Genomic DNA, 16,836 nt, shown 5'->3' with positions numbered 1-16,836 from the left:
TAGCTGGTTGGTTAGCCAGCCAGCTGTCCCTCATCATCACCACCTAGGGGAGCTCTCCAGCACTACCCTGGCTAGCTCATGCAATGCAGCAGGCAGCAAGGGCCAGGGCCAGTTCTCCTGCTTTTATGCCCTCTGGCTCACCAGCACTCACCCACCAGGGCCAGCTCTACTGTTTTGCCCGTGTGAGGCTTAGTGCCTGCTCTCCCTATTGTTGTAGGGAGTATGTGGAGAGGGGCGGTTTTCGGCTCTCCTGTTCTCAAGCAGTCAGGGCCGGCTAACCTGCATCCCCATCAACAGGGTCAGCTCTGTGTGCTGCCCAGTGGAGGTATAGGGCCTGCTCTCCTGTAGTGCTGCAGCCAGTGAGGGGCAGGGCCAGCTCTCCCACCTGCCACAGGCAGTGAGGAGGAGGGGAGGGGAGAGGTCTTCTCTCAAAAAGGCAGTTTCTTAAATACAAAGTAACTTTGGTTTATGTGTGGAAATAAAGAAGTAAAGAAGATATTTCTGTTTAGATAATTGAAAACCTTCAATTTTAATTCTGGATGATTTTGTTTTTAAGTTCCTTTCTATCTTCAGATGTAGTCATATTTGTAAATTAAAAAGCTGTGTATGTCTCCCGTTGACCTCATGAATGATGTTCTATTGGTTACATTTAGATGTTTTTCCGATATTCTGAAAGCACAAAAGGAGGCCCTCTTGCCTCCTGTTCTTCCTGTTGTTGAGTTGTTATATTTGTCCTTTTTCTTTTTATTTATTTATTTTTTTTGAGACAGGGTTTCTCTGTGTAGCTTTGCACCTTTCCTGGAACTCACTTGGTAGCCCAGGCTGGCCTCGAACTCACAGAGACCCGCCTGCCTCTGCCTCCCGAGTGCTGGGATTAAAGGTGTGCGCCACCACCCAGCAATATTTGTCCATTTTTTTTTGATGCAGTCTTGCTATGGAGTCCATGCTGGCTTTGAGCTTGAAATAGTTTGCAGTCTCCAGAATGATGGAATTAGAGGCATGCACCATCTTGAAATAGTTTGCAGTCTCCAGAATGATGGAATTAGAGGCATGCACCATCTTGAAATAGTTTGCAGTCTCCAGAATGATGGAATTAGAGGCATGCACCATCTTGAACAACTATCTTTCCATTTTCTAAGACACTCGGTGGTAATCACAAATAAATCAGAACGAGTTTAAGTGCTTCTGTCAGCTGTCACAACTGACAGACATACATGAACTATGTCTGTTTTCATGTTTTCCTATGAATCAGATACTCTATCAGACACAGACTCAAAACTGATTTGACTTATTTTTTACCGATCAGTTGGGGTGCTGGGCATCAAAGTTAGGGCCTCACATATGCTAGGCATGTATTCCATCTGTAGACTTCACTAATTTGGACAAACAACATATAGTCCCTTCCCAGAACCCACATGTCAGAAGGAGGAGGAACCATTCCTACTTGTTATCCTCCGACCTTCATGTGTGTGCTATGGCGTGCAGAGAGGTACACAAATGTAATAAACATTTAAAAAGTATAAATTCAAATGTATTGCAGACAATGTTCTAGTTTCTCTGAATTATATTGCATAATGGTATATTATTCCCAGTAACTATTGGAGGAGATTCAAAGGAAAAAGTTATTCTTTTCAGTCTGTACATGTCTGTACAGATTCAGACACACTCATCAGAGACCATTTGGGAGCTCTTTTTAGTCCAAGCAATTGGGCCATTGCTCATGGCTTATTTGATGATGTATTTCTATTTATATAAATTTTTGTTAAAACTTTTGGGATATAATGTACTTATAATTTCATGTCATTAATATTTTAACAATATTAGTTTGGTATTTGAGTCATGCAAACCAACTTTAGATAAAATGTTACAGAAACAATTTTGAATTGAAAAATCACTACTTTTATAGTAGTTGGCAGCCTTTATAAAATGACTGGATGTTCCTGCAGATATAGCCATTATCAAAATTGCAACCATTTAATAGCACCCATGTTAGCTACATTAGCTGGGGGCTGAATAGCCATGAAAATGGGAGTAACCTCTGACCTCAGAAATCATTCTTTTAAAAGAGGATTGAAACATGGTGATAGGAAATTCGAATTGCTCTTGCAGCTGCAGTGTTTGTTCTGTGAATGCTTAATTTAGTTTAGAGTTCTACTTTTGCCTCCAAAGCTGTCAGTCTTTCAGGGCATCAAATTCACTTGAGGAAGGGGAAAAAAAAAAGGCTTCCTTCCAGGGCTGTATTATTGAATGCAGTATTCAGACTTCAAATAGTTTCATTTAGGTAATACATATAGTCTCAAGAATGGGAATCCTCACATTTGACACGCTCTGTTAAATATATAGCTCATTCCAACCCCATCCCAGATACTGTTATGCAGGCACTTATTTTGGATAATCCTTTTAATGACTATAACTGAACTTCTTAGCTATGTAGAGGCCTGGTAGAGTGTAGAGGACTCTGTGTGTGTGTGTGTGTGTGTTTGTGTGTGTGTGTGTGTGTGTGTGTGTGTGTGTGATGTAGGAGTGTATGTAGCTGTACATATACGTTATTCAAGTTCGTTTGACCTTTGTAAAGAAGTTGGGTTTATATTCTATATGTACAAATTTTTTTTAGGTATTTGGAACATAATCTTTGCAAGCTGCATGTAGAAGCTCAGTAAGCCTTGTGTTTGGTGTGCAGGGTAGTTGCACATAGACTACTCATTAAGATAGTAGATTGTTACAGCTGATCTCCATGTTGACTGGAAAGCTAAACCAAAGAAATTTGAGAATGATATAAAAAGCAAGTTGGTTTGTAGACCAATTAGTTTGAAGTTTTTAACTACTCTGTATTCCTTTGGCTTTTACATGAACCTTATATTCCTGCCTTTAATATTTAGTAATGACTTGGTTGATCAGAGGAAGAGAATAAAATATAGAAACCCAGAACTTGAAACTGAGTTGAAATAAAGTCATTAATTTTGAAGTTTAATATTTGCTATTCTATTTTTAATAAAGATCAATGATTTTATAAACAATAAATGCTTTTATTGTGGGGATAGATATTTATGAAAGTTATCAATAAGTTTTTTAACATTACATAATTAAGGATAATGTAGATTGAAAATCCATGTGTGATTATAACTTCATTATATGTTGTATTGTGTTATACAGATTTATTTTATGCAGATTTGAAACTCTTGTTAATAAGAACTACATATTTGTATGCAGTTAGAAAAAAATTACAAAATATAACTGAATCCTCATTGGATTAAAATGTTTAAGTCTTAGTGGAGCCAATGAAAAACAAATACATAATTTAATCATTGTATTTTAGGAAAGCTATATAATATATGTAGTTCTAGATTGCCTTCTTTTTGTATTTTGTATGTAATATAAGTGTCCACATAAAGATACCTGATTATTAGCATACAGAATGTGTCTTGCCAGCAGCAACTCTATTCCTTAGCCAACCATAAGAGGGGGCTTCTACACCAGCAAGCTGCTTTCTTTGTACAGTACATGTAATTATTTGCTCTGCAGGTGAACATTTTGTGTAATGAACTTTCTGATTTTCATCCTTTTCTAAAATTAATTTAAATAATTTTATTTGTACTGGTGGTTAATAGTCTGACCTTATAGGAATCTAAACAATTGAGTTATACAAGGAAAACAGAAATATTTAAAAATTAAAGGAACAAATATTTGTGCCTATTAAGTATTTATAAGCATAATTAGTAAATCAAATGCTATTTAATATACAAAAGAATATTTCTGTTGCCTTAAGTAAACTTCTGCAGACCATAATTAAGCCACTCAAATAATTCTACAGAAAGTGGTTTCTATGTGATCTATCAAAATCTAATCATTAAGGCTGGAGAGGTGGCTCAGCCATTTAGAGCACATACCACCCTTGCAGATGACCTGAGTACAGTTCCCAGCACCCACATGGTATGGCTCCCAACTGACTGTAACTCCAACTCCATTGTCCTCCCTGACTTCTGCAGGCAGTGCACTCATGTGTATAAATCACACACATATGCACATAATTGATAATAAAATAAAAATGAAAACTCTGTTTTTAATTTAATTTTCAAAATGAATGATGTAGTTCTTATAATATAGCCTTAAATAGGATATCTGGTTTTGAATGTCAATAAAAATGGAGACAGTATTTGACTTATAAAATATCAACCTGAATAGCTCAAGATAGGGCATACATTCATTCATGTATCCGTAAATAAATGATAATGCTTACTAAAATTATGCGTGTTCCTTGCTTGGCTGTAGGCAATAGATTGTTTAACTACTAAGAAAGGAAAAGTACTGGATAATGAATTTGGCAGTAGTGCAACTCTGGAATATTTAAGCTTGGTGCCTGACTCTTTATTGTTTTTTAGCTCTCATTTGTGAGACAGACTTCACTTAGGATGCTCAGTTACAGAAGCTTTGGCAATGGAAGAATTCTGTCTCCTACTACCTTCTAATAGCTGTACAGTTTTCCTTTCCTTAAAAAAAAAAAAAAAAAAAAAAAGATAATCTTGCTAGGTAGCCCATGCTGGCCTCGAACTCTTGGTTTTCTTGACTCAGCCTCCCAAGTGCTGGGATTAAAGGCATGAATGTGGTGCCTATACAACTTTTTTTTTTTTTTTGGTTTTTCGAGACAGGGTTTCTCTGTGTAGTTTTGCGCCTTTCCTGGGACTCACTTGGTAGCCCAGGCTGGCCTCGAACTCACAGAGATCCGCCTGCCTCTGCCTCCCGAGTGCTGGGATTAAAGGCGTGCGCCACCACCGCTCAGCACCTATACAACTTTTACTTCATATTATAGTGGAGGTTTTAGATCAGGGGCCCAGAATGCAGTGATAGAAAGAACTACAGTGATTTCTAGATTAGTAAAAGTTGTAGGTTATCTTAGCAGAAAATGCAAATTATTTTCAAAAACAAGTATTTGTTAGGTAAACAATTTAAAATGATATAACAGTTGGGAATTCACTTTTCATCAAGAGCTAATTTTAATAAAATATTTCCTATAAGTATTTTAGCAATAGACATTTAATCAATGCTTTTTAATAGTGTGTTAAAGTTATGGGAGATTTGAGTTCAAGAACTACAAAAAGAGAATTTGAGAAGATCTGAGAGATTGCATGGATTCTGGTGACTGGCATTGTAATGTTTTGAGAATATTTTTGCTAACCATAGAGTTATATAAAACTCAGACTATGCAGTTTTAATAGTACAATAAAAGGGACTGATTTCCAGGAATAACTTTTTTTTTTTTTTTTTGTTTTTTTGTTTTTGTTTTTCAAGACAGGGTTTCTCTGTGTAGCTTTGCGCCTTTCCTGGAACTCGCTTTGGAGACCAGGCTGGCCTCGAACTCACAGAGATCCGCCTGGCTCTGCCTCCCGAGTGCTGGGATTAAAGGCGTGCGCCACCACCGCCCGGCTCAGGAATAACTTTTTAAAAGGTTCCTTTACTGGAATTGTTGGGATCCTGACTATCATAACTATCGGACAGTGGAACTGTGTCAGGCTGCTTTCATTTACTTGGATACTGTATTGCTTTTGAAAATATAAACTCATGACTGGTGAGGTCTTGTCAGTTTGAAAATACATGTCAGCATAATACATGCTTTAAAATGTTTTCCTTCAGTGCTATGCGAATGAGTGTTTTTAAAGGAGGTGTTGACATCTGATGGCCATATTAAGCTATAAAGAAAAGATAAAGTGTTGCAGACTTAAAGCATGTTTATGTTGGTAGTTTATGCTAAAAATGTTAAGTATATAAGTGGTCTTCATAGCTGGGTAAATTTGCATGTATGAATTTCTCTCCCTTAGAATGTCCAAAGCATTTTGTTAAGGACAATTTTAGCTTAAAATATTTTAAAATTATAAATGTTCTATCTTGGGTTGTAGAATTTTGTTTCTACAGGACATCACATTTCTCAATGTTTTTTAAAAAGTAGATATGAGCATATTAATTAATCAATTCATATCTAATTATTTTTTGTTTTGGTGTCTTGTGTGTGGTTTGCATGCACATTATGTGTACAGGTGCACTTGCCTGCTCACTCAAGCAGGTGTGTATGGAGGCCAGAGGTTGACTTTGGGATCATTTCTAGATTGCCTCTCCACCTCCTTTTGTTGAGAAAAGGTCTCTAAATGAACCTGAAGCTTGCTGTTTTGCTAGACTGGAAGACCAGAAAATCCTGTGGCTCTACCTGTCTTCATCTCCTCAGCACTGGGACTATAGGCATGTACATCTATGCCCAGCTTTGGAGTGAGTTATGGGGAGCCAAACTCAGGTCCTTGTACTGGCCTGGAAAGCACTTTACCCAGTGAGCCATCTCTCTGGCTTGTTTTAATATTTTATTTGAGATCCTATGCATTTAAATTTTTAGTGTTTTATGCTATTTTAATATTAATGACAGCAATTTAGAAATAATTGGTTATATATACTTAGAATGAATGATTATATTTCATTTGTTTAATGCAAAGGCCTAAATTATGGTTCTTGAGTTTCCTTTCCCAGTTTATGAGGAGTACTTTTAGTTTGCTGATTATGTCTTTTGAAAAATTAAGCCTTATTTTGACCTATGCAAAATGAGAAACAAAACACAAAGCCTTGCTTTTGTTCTGAGTGTAGTATATGATCATTGTTAATTTATCAAGTTTATATTTAGCCACTGAGGCTTACTTTTTGTTGGCAGAGATTAGACCTTTATTCATCCATTTATTTGATAACGAATACTATAGAATATCTACTATGTTCAAGGACCTCAGTAAAGAAGAGCACAATCTTTATTATGGTGAAAGTTGTTTACAGCCTTATAGAGGAGACTAGTAAATAGGTCATCTAGTGTGTAAGTTGATGAGTTCTGTGTTGAAGAAAGCACAAAGTACTTACTTTTAAATTATCTATGGTAGAATTAGGGTTAGTCTTTTAACCAAATCTTGGTGTTGGGAAACTTCTCTGAAGAAAGTCAAACTTGAGGCCTAAGGTTAACAAGACGAAGAGTTGGAAGGGGAGGTAGATGTGTGCACTTCAGATGAAATGATATGTTAAAAAGCAAAGATATTAGAGAATTTTGAGGCTTGGAGATTGTTCACAGGTAGGCATGGAATGATGTATAAGGACCTATTTCATGTATAACTTGTGTATCATTGGGATTCCATTCTTGGTGCAATCAGAAGTCATATTAAAGCTTTTCTAAATATTGACATAATTATCCTTATTATTTGTAAGAGAGGAAAAAAACCCTCATAGAAGTGTGGGAAATGAATTGGAAAGAGTTTGATTAGAGACAGGTATATCAAGTGAAGACTTTGTAAGTAATTGGTTGAGAGGTACTGGGGTCATAAACTACAGTGATAATAGTAAGGATGGAGAGAACTAACTGGATGAGCCTGGAAAATAATTAACAACCACAACAAGGTTGTTGATTGACTGCATGTGGAGGTTTTAGAGAAGCTAGTACAGAAAGTAACACTAGTATTGTGGTTTAGGTGACTAAGTACTGGGTCTTGTATTCATTGTGCTTGCCTCTGTTCTCCCACCAACTCAGCTGGAGACATCGTTTCATTAGAGAGAAAGCAAATTATCAGCATTGTCTCATTTTCTTCTCAAGTTCACATTAAAAATGATTCATCCGAGGTTTTAACCTGCTTTTTAAAGTACCCGGTTAGCCTGCCTATTTCATGGATGCTGGTAGGAAACATGAGAGCCCTAATCAGAGGTGAAGGGCACATGTTACATTAATGGAGAAGCTGAAGTATCAGCATGTTTGCATGGATTCTCTGGACTTCAGCATCTGACTGACAGGGACGAGGACCAGATGACACAGCACATGCAGTAGTTTGCACTCCTAGAGAGGATGCTCAGAGGAACAGGTCACACCGGACAGTGTGTGCTTGCTGTGTGTTCTGTAAGAGGTGCTATTTCACAGGACTAATTGAAAGGAGAAGAAGCAGTGCCTTGCTTACAGGAAAGTGGGAGATTGTTAGGGATCCATTCCCCAATACCTCAAAACATAATCTTCGTCTTTCCTTTGCTTCCATCAGGCTCAAGTCGAAGTTATTTCTTTTTGTGTCTGGTACTCCAGCTTTATGTATGTTATGCTTTCTTGCTTTTTTGGAATCTTGGATCATTGGCTGTCTTCAATCCCCAAATCTCCAGTCATGGAATACTGGTTAATATTACATAGTGGGTTCATTCGGCATCCCTGATAAAATTCAAATATTCAAGACAAATCAACAAAGATACAATGAAGACATGGTATTAGAACAAAAAACCCAGGTGAGGTACAGTGGCTTATGCTGTTAATCCCATTGGGTGAGAATAAGACCACTACCACAATTTTTGAGCCAAATATGAAGCAAGCTTTATTAAATACTGGCTATGTCCATATCTGAGATTGCCAGACTATGGGCCCTAATTATATTAGTCAGAGGCTTATAAAGGCAAAAACCCACAAGGCTGTGTACTTCCTGCCTTTGTCCAATCAGGAGCAAGATTATTTCCTGACATACTTCCTGTCTATGTACCTTCTGCCTTTGTGTGATCAAACACATCCTGTACAGTTGTGGCAACCAAGCTTGTTTACAGAAGTGGAGACATGTGGTTTGTTATTTTTCATTAGCAACAGCCCCCAGCATTCCAGGAAGTTATCTGTCCTTGGGCAGGTGGGGCTTACAGGCTAGAGGCATTTTTGTTTTATAGACATCTTAAGCATAATTTAAACTTAAAATATAACTTTAGCCCTCTCATTCCCCTCTTGAGTCAAACCCTTGACTCTATGGTGGGTACCTGTTTATATTGGGATCTAATAACTATCAGTTTAATAGCACTCAGATAAGAATTTATATATCTAGTTAAGGCATTAATGATGCAAGGGCCAATAGTAGTTAGTAGAAAAAGAAGGGCCAAAGGCCCTGTGATAGTTGACATCAGAGTTACTATCTAGGAAGAGCCCAAAAATGAGAATGGGAACTAGTCATTTATTTCATCTCAAGTTCCCATTTTGACTCAGCAGTCAAGTGCAATATCATATTGTAGAACTACTTCAACTAAATCTACCTGTTGATAGATCTTGGTCTTTTTGGTTTTAACAGGTACCCACTGGCCTACTAATACCTTTCCTAGTAGGCCAGTAGGTACTATAGGTAGCTATTCTATCTCTTTTGCCATGGAGTTTCCTTTTGAACTAAAACTCCAGCCTTTTGTAGAGGATAAGGGGTGACATACTCTTTTCTGTAACTACTTGCTGCTGAAATTAGGACATTGTTGTCATGGCCCTTGGAGGGGATTCAAGCAATGGGGGCATTCATCAGAAGCATCTGGTTAGCTGACCCAGCTGAAGAGACAGGGAGCAGTCATTGGCTGGACATCAGCTTTCAGCAAGTCCAGGGCTTGCAGCTGTTTGGAGCAGTTTGCAGTGTGAAGCTGATTTCTGGATTGTATCTGTCAGCCAAATGGAAATCTGCTAGACAGATATAGACTAGGGACAGAAGTTAAAGTTTAGGAACTTGAAAGAAAATCTTACATTTGGAGCTTTCAGGCCCATAGTCATGGTAGTTGGAGGAGGGGATGAGTTCCAAGACTGGGAGAGAGAGAGAGAGAGAGAGAGAGAGAGAGAGAGAGAGAGAGAGAGAGAGAGAGAGAGAGATCTCCCCTATCTCAGGAACAGGCAGGTGGGGAAATTTAGGCTGCACTTATCTTAGTCTATTTGACCTGTTAGAGGGGGATCTGAGTCTTACAACTCCCTTGACTCTTTGAAGCTCACATGAATTTCTTAGTTTACAAAAAGAGTAGACTCATGCTATTGAATCATAGCAAAAGCTATAGCTTTGGGTTAAAAAGCATCAGCATTTTTCTCTGTCTAGAGAGTTGTATGTATAGATTAGACAGAGATGATTTTAGCCTGATGAGCAGCAACTTTAAGTGCATACTTAGATGACAACCAAAGGAAATTTAAAATCTTGAGCTTGTGACTAATAATAGTAGTCAATGCTCTACCAGCATATCAGAACTCCATTGATCAATGTTAAAACTCTGAACTTTTGAAAGCCTCATATAACAATAGCATAGAAGGGGAAAGAAATTTGAAACTTTATTACCTTAAATCATTTTCTTATACCTTTGTAACTTTTACCTACATATTTTAAAACACTTTCTTGGGCCTTCAAAACTTACTTGAGCTTTCATATCCTCAGACCTTTGCATACCTTAGAACACTTTCTTAAACCCTTAAATTTATATAAACTTTAGTTGATTACAGAATGCAGTCACGGTAAATCTAGTTCTTTTAAAGAAAGGAATAGTAAAAAATTACATCTGAAACCTTTTTATCCTTTAATATGAAGCCTATTAGCAAGGCAAACCTGTCTGTCTTTCTCAGCAGGAGACCTAGTAGCTCTAGAAAAAGCAAGACCTGATTTTACATATGAAATGAACTAACAAGGTAACTGCAGCCTTGGGGAAAGAGCTGGTTGCCTGCTGCTGTTAGAATGACAAAGTTACAGTTAGCCTAGCCATCAATGCCATCAGAGATCTGAGAAGGATAAATTATAGCAGGAAGAATAAGCCAAATGGCCTCTGTATCAATTAAAATGACAGAGACTTACCTACAATCTAGATGCTTACCCTAGGTTCCCATGGTCTTGCTGGCTTAGTTGGGGACAGAGGCCCCAGGGCAGTATCAGTCTTCAGCCACTGGGTCCAAATGATTTGACAGACTTTCTTGTGGAGGAGGAACTTGGGGGACTGGCCTACCTCGTCTAGGCCAAGTGGGGCAATTGACTCTGCAGTATCCTGCTTGTACCCATTTTGGCAGTGTCCTGGTTGCAGGCAAGGAATTGGGGCAACTTTTTTCCAATGGTTAGTGTCACCACAATCTAGGTCTGTGCCCCATCTGTCTTCTCTGGAGACCTTAGGGTCACATCTACATGTTGGCATTTCTGTCTATCACAGGAAGCTTTATTTTAAATGCTGTATTCAGCAGATCTCTGAAGAGTTTCAGGACCATAATCTATCAGGTATACCTGATTTTAGGCTTAACCTTGAAAACACATACAGGAGGCTAAATAAAGCTTGTCATTGTAAATGAATTACTCTTGAACTTAGCAAGGCACCAAGCATAGTTCTGAGAAGATTAAAGAAGTTGATCTTTTATGAAGTAGTCACCATTAACTTACATGTCTTAATCATCCTTAACAATATACAATAAATAAGTTCTACATAAGTTCTAAATAAATTCTATAGCAGGTAACTGCTACACTTGCCTATGACCTTGAGTACATGCTACTGTGGTGTGGCCGCTTGGGACCCTTAAGACCTGGGATGCACATACATGGTGCTCTCTTCACTCCCTCATCATTTGGATGCTGGGACTAACCAGGCAGATCTTGGAAGAAGATCAGTGTGGGACATAGCTCGGTTTTCCCAGACCCGTGCTGTAGTGAGTTACCCCCTAATAAATTCTCTTGCTCATTAAACAGACTCCGTGGATTTCTTGCATTATCTGGCGCCCCCACGTGGGAGCATGGGTGGGCTGTCCAGAACTTAACCTCATTCTAGTCGTATTTCCTTCTAGACAATCCCCCACAGGAATTTTGATGCAGAGGAAAGATACTATATTGGAATGGAAATTTCTACCATGTAAACCAAGTAAGAAATTAAAAACTTATCTGGAAAAGATCTCTGATTTGATTCTAAGAGGAAACTTAAGACTTTGTCAATTGACAGGAATGGACCCAGCAGAAATTGTAGTACCTTTAACTAATGAGGAGATTTCCTCTTTATGGAAAGATAGTAAATACTGGCAAAGAGCCTACAGTAACTTTTTGGGAGAGATTAACAATTGTTATCCCTCCCCCAAGATCCAGCTATACCACTCTTGGGCATATACCCAAGGAATGCTCAATCATACCACAAGGGCACTTGCTCAGCTATGTTCATATCAGCATTGTTTGTAATAGCCAGAACCTGGAAACCACCTCGATGCCCTTCAACTGAAGAATGGATAAATAAAATGTGGTACATATACACAATGGAATACTACTCAGCAGAGAAAAACAATGACATCATGAGGTTTGCAGGCAAATGGATGGATCTAGAAAAAATAATCCTGAGTGAGGTAACCCAGACTCAGAAAGACAAACATGGTATGTATTCACTCATAGGAGGATACTAGATGTAAAACAAAGATGACTAGACTGCTACTCACAACTCCAGGGAGGCTACCTAGAAAACAGGACCCCAAGAAAGACACAGGGATCGCCCAATGACAGAGAAATGGATGAGATCTACATGAACAACCTGGACGTGAGTGGGGGTAATGAAGGGCAAGGGTCGAGGGAAAGAGAGCTTAGGGGAGCGGGAGATCCCAGCTGGATCAACGACAGAGAGGAAGAACAAGGAATAGGAGACCATGGTAAATGAAGACCACATGAGAATAGGAAGAAGCAAAGTGCTAGAGAGGTCCACAGAAATCCACAAAGATACCCCCACAATAGACTACTGGCAATGGTTGAGAGACAGCCCGAACTGACCTACTCTGATGATAGGCCAAACACCCTAATTGTCGTGCTAGAAACCCCATCCAATGACTGAGGGAACCGGATGCAGAGATCCATGGCCAGGCCCCAGGTGGAGCTCCAGGAGTCCAATTGGCGAGAAAGAGGAGGGTTTGTATGAGTGAGAATTGTTGAGACCAAGGTTGGATAAAGCACAGGGACAAATAGCCAAACGAATGGAAACACATGAACTATGAACCAATAGCTGAGGAGCCCCCAACTGGATCAGGCCCTCTAGATAAGTGAGACAGTTGATTGGCTTGATCTGTTTGGGAGGCATCCAGGCAGTGGGACCGGGTCCTGTACTCAGTGCATGAGTTGGCTGTTTGAAACCAGGGGCTTATACAGGGACACTTGGCTCAGCCTGGGAGGAGGGGACTGGACCTACCTGGACTGAATCTACCAGGTTGAACTCAATCCTCAAGGGAGTCTTTGCCCTGGAGGAGATGGGAATTGGGGTGGACTGGGGGTAAGGCGGGGCGGGGGGCGGGAGGGGGTACAACAAGGGAATCTGTGGCTGATATGTAAAATTGAATTAAATTATAAAATAAAAAAGAAAAACATGTAATCGCATTAATAGTATATTAGCAATAATAGTAATATCATATCCTTTGTGACATACACTGAGCTATGACATTAGATATGTTTTGAAATATATAGCACTTATATAGAATATATACTTTTGAGTCATTGTCACATGAAATTTACAATTATGAGATTCTGTAAATGTCTTCTTGGGGAGCCACTCATCATTGTATGCTTCATTATTCACATTTTCTGAACCCCAATGAGATTGATCAGCTATTAATAGGTAATGTGCTAGAAGCCTCAGAATTTCATGAGAAACACCGTGTAAATAGCAAGGGTTTGAATAAGGACTTTTTCCATTACTTGGCAACAAGCCAAGGAAATTGTAAAAAAAAAAAAATCCTACTTGTTCCTTCTATAACCAAACTCTATTACCTGTGGGACAGAGGCCTTGATGGGGTTGAAGACTAATAGTTTCTATTAAGCACTAGGTTTAGATTCTTCAGGATAGTATAGCTTTGGAATAATCTCTGTAACAGGCCATTTACCTATGTTCTGGACATCTCTGGATTTTAGTATGTGTCTCATGTTTGATGTTGTTCTTGTTGGTTGTAGATCTGTTTTTGTTTAGGTCATTACCCTTTATTTCTCCTGGACAATACTTGAAAATCATTCCTATTGTACATAGTTTTGTATTAGGTTAGAACTTTCTTATTTAGACAAAAGGGGGAGATGTAGTGAGTAGCTGTTCTAGCTATGACCTTGAAGTACCACCCGTAGTGAGGCAGCAGGTAACTGCTACACCTGCCTATGACCTTGAAGTACATGCCCCTGAGGTGTGGCCACTTGGGACCCTTAAGACATGGAATGCACATACATGGTGCTCTCTTCACTCCCTCATGGTTTGGATGCTGGGACCGATGAGGCAGATCTTGGAAGAAGATCAGTGTGGGACATAGCTCGGCTTTCCCGAACCCTATGATAAATACCTGTGCTGTAGTGAGTTACCTCCTAATAAATTCCCTTGCTCATTAAATAGACTCTGTGGATTTCTCACATTATAAGTACCCTTTTTTACTTTAAGAGGGAAGAAACAGGGCACAACTATATCTAGACAATGCAAAACCAAGCTCCAACAGTGTAACAACTTAATGCTCAATATCTATCTGAGAATCACTCATACTCCTCTGGGCTTGCCCAAGGGACCTGGGTCACCTTTCTGGCCCTGTCCTTGGCAGCATATACAGACTGTCTTCTAGGGTCCAGTCAGCTCCTTTTCATCGAGGCTGTTGTTTTTGGTGGCCATCATATGGTACCAGCATCTCCCAAACTACTGGGGTCCCTCTCTTGGGCTTTCTTTAGGAACTCCAGTGCTGCCACATAGTGCCAAGCCTCAGCTGATCTCCACGACCCCTTCATGTCTTTAAAACCAATACCATCTGGATGGCTCTTACATTACAATGTTTGGCTGCCAACACAAGGTACATTTTTATGTATAAACACATGGAGGTTCAGTTTCAATACCTTAATTATACAATCATTGTTTTTATCTTTCATAAACTTTGTTTTTATGACTTTGTTTTCAGGACAAACATTATCATACAAAAATCCATCCTAATCCAAAATATTTTGGACACCTGGTGTTGCCTCCTTGGTTGGTTTATACCATGTGGTCCCTTTAATCGAGATGGTGTTGAAGTCATATGGCATCCACCCTCTCCAACCCTAGCAAAGGTCGCTGCCAGTCACCTGGCTTCCTCCATCCAGATGAGTGACAGTGGCTAAGGTAGCATCATGCCTTATTTAAGATTATCTATGTATAGATTTTTAACTATCAACCCCCTGTGTTACGAGTTTTAAGTTAACATTTTTTTGTTATTCAATAAACTTACAAATCTTGAGGTACAAAAAGTTCACATAATAGTCTTATAAATCTTGAGATAAGATTTATATCTTAGCAAAAGTTTTAGACAGTTAAATGAAACCAATAATCTAACTTTTTGTGTGTGTGTCTATTTTGCTTTGATCTCGTTTCCCTGTCACAAAATCGGGTGGACCACCTGATACAGGACAGTTGGAAGTTAAACAAGCATGCTTGGGTCTAGAGGAGGGAGAACCATAAACTCCAAAGCCAGATTTTCAATATAATAGAACAGCATAAAACAACTTCAATTTTATCAACACCCCAAAGACATTTGAAATTCCTGATAACCTGAATCTAGTGACTAGAAAGCTCGGAGTCAATTCTGAGCCCTGACAATCAAAGCAGCCATGGCAAGTGGCATTAGCTGTGGTGGCTAGTGGCTGCCAGTGGCAGAGATAGTAAAACCAAAACCAATAAACACAAAACACGGAAAGCTTACACACTCAAAGGAGACTAGTCAGAAACAAAATATGTGGTGGCTACCATCATTTGAACACACCAGAAACCACAGACCCATCCACACACACAGCAGACCGACAAAACTTTCTAAATAACCAGAACTAGGTAGGTGGGAGGGTGGTCTTGCTTTTTTCCTGGGTCCCATTGAACTCCTCTACATCCCAGATCAGGATCCCTCAGAACAGAACCAGATACCACAGAAAATTACTATGATTTACTAGGGGAAAACTCTGTAGATCAGTAGTTCTCAACCTTCCTAATGCTGTGACCCTTTAACAGTTCCTTATGTTCCTACCATAAAATTATTTTCATTGCTACTTCATAACTGTAACTCTGTTATAGTTATGAATACTAATGTAAATATCTGATCTGCAGGATATATTTTCAATGTTAAAAACTGAACATAATTAAATATAGTGATTAACCACAAAACAATATGTAATTATATATTTGTAGTTGTTTGAATAGACTTAATTGACCTATAGAGAGTGGTATTGTTTGGAGGTATGGCCTTCTTGAAGTAAGTGTGTTCTTGTTGGAGGAAGTGTGTCACGGTGGGGGCGGACCTTGAGGTCTCATATATTCAAGCTATGCCAAGTGTGGGGCACAGTTCACTTCCTGTTGCCTGTGGAGGATCAAGATATAGCACTTTCAGCTCCTTCTCCAGCACTATGTCTGCCTGCATGCTGTCATGCTTCTTGCCATGAAGATATGAACTAAACCTCTGAAGTGTAAGCCAGCCCCAATTAAATGTTTTTCTTTATAAGCATTGCCATGATTGTGGTGTTTCTTCACAGCAATAGAAATCCTAACTAAGACAGTATTGTGAAATATTTATTTCTAATTACTAGTAAATGAAATTTTGTCTTGAAGCATGGTGTAGCATGGGTAACAGTCTTAATGTAACAACAGTAAACTTCATTGCTATATTTTGCAGCAGTATGCATAAAGAGCCAACCTCAGTTGGAAGGTTGAGATTGCTTCTTTCTCGTCAGATCAGAAATTCTTGGGGCAGTCTTCGCAAGCGCACAGTGAAGATCCTCTTTCATAACAAGTCTACCGCTGTATTTAGACTTGATAACCGAGCTGGAAAACTCGGTTTCATAAAGATGTTGTTGGAAATGGAAGAAGGACAGCACAGTCTCAGACAGAAGGGATATGACTGCAAACCCTTGATCCAGAATTCTGTAATGGCACTGTAGAGACATCAGTTCTCAGGGCATTGCTGCTCATGCGCTCAATGACCTCCTCTTGTGCTGTCTCGGGAACACCTTCAACTTCGACTGCGAATGGGCTTCCGGCAAGTGGAAATGGGGTGTCAGGTAGATTTGGAAAATAGGATGAAATTTCATCTGTAAGCATGTGCAAGGGTTCTTT

The 16,836-nt window shown here is 39.1% G+C and overlaps 1 protein-coding gene across 3 annotated transcripts in view; it reads left to right on the top strand.

Annotated features, from left to right (window-relative positions):
• Nucleotides 1-16,836, top strand: part of Wdpcp (WD repeat containing planar cell polarity effector) — a 303,350-nt gene that overhangs the window by 55,299 nt on the left and 231,215 nt on the right. The window lies entirely within an intron of this gene.

The sequence above is a fragment of the Peromyscus californicus genome, unplaced genomic scaffold, assembly GCF_007827085.1.
Source record: "Peromyscus californicus insignis strain IS unplaced genomic scaffold, ASM782708v3 Scaffold_13__1_contigs__length_99412109, whole genome shotgun sequence".
Lineage (NCBI taxonomy): Eukaryota > Metazoa > Chordata > Mammalia > Rodentia > Cricetidae > Peromyscus > Peromyscus californicus.
The sequence above is the reverse complement of the archived record's forward strand: the minus strand, read 5'-3'. Positions and strand labels throughout refer to the sequence as shown.